This window comes from Silene latifolia, chromosome 8 (assembly GCF_048544455.1).
Source record: "Silene latifolia isolate original U9 population chromosome 8, ASM4854445v1, whole genome shotgun sequence".
Classification (NCBI taxonomy): domain Eukaryota; kingdom Viridiplantae; phylum Streptophyta; class Magnoliopsida; order Caryophyllales; family Caryophyllaceae; genus Silene; species Silene latifolia.
The window spans coordinates 30,319,998-30,323,056 of NC_133533.1; positions in this window are offsets into that span (position 1 = coordinate 30,319,998).

The following is a 3,059-nucleotide window of genomic DNA, read 5'->3' on the forward strand; positions in this document are numbered from 1 at the left end:
GAGTAATTTACCATGCTTCAGGTTTCCCTAATCCACAAGCGCGCATTTCGAGGCAACATCGACATTTTCCGCCATTTTTTCTCACACTTTTATATTTAGTTTTTATTTTAATTCTTTTTCATTTCAACATTTACCTAGTCGTTTCATTTTCTTAATTTCTATTTTTTTTCCATTTTCTAACTTATAGATTTCTCTTTTTTTTTTTTTTTTTTTTCGGGGGTAACCCTCCCTACCGTCCGGTCATTTCCGACAAAATTTTTGCATTTTCACATCCTTTCGAGTCTCATTTTGCACTAATTAAAGGCCTTACGTGTATATAAAAATGTATGTTTTATGTGATTTGTCTATGTAAATTTCAGTGACATGACGGTGTAAACCGTTGTCTACCAAACTGTTCAAAAGCTAACTGCGGTACAAATAACGCAACCCAGCAACAAAAGGCACTCAGGCCGTCGTATATACAACAAAAAGCAAATATACAAGCAAACTGGGGGCTTCGCCCCAAACCAAGTTCAAATGTGCAACTGGGGGCTTCGCCCCAAACAAGTCCAAATCTAAACTGGGGGCTTGCGCCCCAAACAAATCCAAAAATGTTCAAAATCAAAACCACGCGGACTACTGCTGGGCACCCTCCAACTCGGCAACCCTCGCCATAAGAGCGGCGATCTCGGCATCCCGAAACTCGAGCTCCCTCGACAAACGAGCCGTCTCCTCCGAGATCGGGTCAACTCTCGCTCCAGCTCACGATCGGCCTGTGGACAACAAGAAATTGGCTCATGTCAATCAACTCAAACAAATTGAAAAAAACCAAAGATCAAGAAAGAACCAAATACCTGACGACCTCGACCGCCGACGAGAGCCTCGATGGCTGTAGCTCGTAGCCGGTTGGCCACCCTCCATAGTGCCACAAACCGAGATGGCGCGACCTGCATTTCAAAAGAATTTTCAGTAAACTGAACAAGTTCAATCAAATGTGTTCTTACACTAAAAGCTCGCGCAAAATAGGAACTCACCCTCCGAATCGGATCGCCATCATCTAGGCCGATCCGTCACGGCCACGTCAAAGTCACGCGGCTCGGAGATCGTCGTCCTCCCGATAGCGTCGGTGTACTCGAGGGTCTCGGGGTACTCTGGGGGCTCGATGCCCGCCGCCTCAACCTCCTACGGAGACAAATGGCTCTCGTTAATCGACGATCTTTCGTCGCAATTCTCGAAAATCAAAATCCAACAAGAAACAAAAGACACTCACCACTACCGGCCAATACGCCAACCTCCCGTAAAGGAACGCCGAGTAATCCTCGTCGGGGAGAAGAAGGTCGTCGCCACTAGCACCAGCCAAGTCCGCTCTCTCTCGGCCTCGAAGGCTCCTAAACATCGTCTAGGAGGATCGACAGGGGGAACCGTCAACGCGCCCGAAAGCACCGACGAGCTAACCGCTCGCCCGGATACCACACAGGACCCATCGACGTCCACAAACGGCCGACTCGAGCTCCTAGGTCGAAGGACCTCGGCGACAAAAGGAGGCGCTCCAGCGTACTCCGCCCAAGTCCGGGCACCTTTGCGCGATGATATGAAGGCAAAGATCATTCTTCCTATGATCAATTTAAAACAAAGTATGAGAAGAATAAGTGCATACAAATAGGATACTCACGCTGCTCGGCTGAAGAGCGTTCACATCTCGCCGGTAGACATTGTGAGAAGAACGTTTGCTCTTCGTCCGAGCACATGACCCATCCCTCACCACGGGGTAGGCCCTCTCCAAAGTGGCTCGTCCTCTTGGGCGCGAGGCCCGGAAAGTAAGAGTACACCCACGCCCGCAAAGCATAATAATCAATGACGATTCTTTCGTGACTCAACAAAGAAAAGAATTTACTTTGGTCTAAAGGAAGGTTCATACCTCCAACAAGAGCCCAAGTCCGACGGCACCGGGAGAAGTCCCCTTCTCCATCAACTCCGGACGAACCATGGCCCTCATGAAGCGGATGAGGACCGCAAAACCAGTGATGACCCAATCCCAACGCTCTAGGGAACTCAAGTCGAAAGAAAGGGGAGAAGCTTCGTCGACCCTCACCCTTGTCTCCGAGGTAAATCGAAGACAAGAACCACCAAAGCCAAAGACGAGCCCTCCGCTCGGTGTCTACAAGGAGGAGGAGCAGTCTCCCTCCCATCAATCACCACCGATGTCGGGGTCTTCCCCGCAAAGTAATCTCGAACATAGGTCGGGTACCAAACCCGCACCGCAACACCTTCGGCGACGAGGTTCCAGGCCGATCAACCTCCTCGCCTCGGCCGAATCCGCCCTCATGCCGGTCTCCGGCCACACCATCTCCTCGTCCCGCACGGCGGACGAAATCATGCCGTAGTCCTCCAAGGTGACTCCCACCTCACCAAAAGGCGGGTGAAACGTGGAAGTCGTATCCCAAAATCGATCCAAGAAAGCGCGAACCAGGCTAAGGTTGGCCCGCAACTTCCTCTTCACGATATCCCTCCGGACGAACCGGAGGACCAAACGCTCCACGCTCGATCATGGCTCTCTCCTCCGCCGACAGCCGCTCGTAGTGCTCCATCGCCGTCGTATACCCCGAGAACGACCGGATGTTCCCAGCCTCCTATTATGATTCGAAATAAAGCTATCTTTAGTTTTGAGTAAATTTGAAAGTAAATTAAACAAAAGAAGAAAGGGGTAGGTAATGAGTTAGGGAATTCCTATTTACCAAGCTCTTCACCGTCCTGTAGGACAAATGACCCTCTGCAGCCCACATAAGGTGTCTACTCTCCCAGGTCTCAGCCCACGCGGGAGCTCCCCTCAGCTGACGACCCCCTCGTCCGAGGTGGGCCCGTCTTGGAATCTCCTCCTCATCAGCGGTCTCCTCCTCGGGAACCTCGTCTGCAGCAGCCATCACCGCAGCGGTGAAGGCCTGCTCCAAAGCCTCCTCAACAGCAGCAGCGTCTATATCCATGGGGTCCTCCAGGAAAGTAGAAAGCATCATCACCGCAACATTAAAGTGAATTCAGGCCGCGTCACGTGACGACAAGCCTCTGTTAAGAAATTTTCGAGC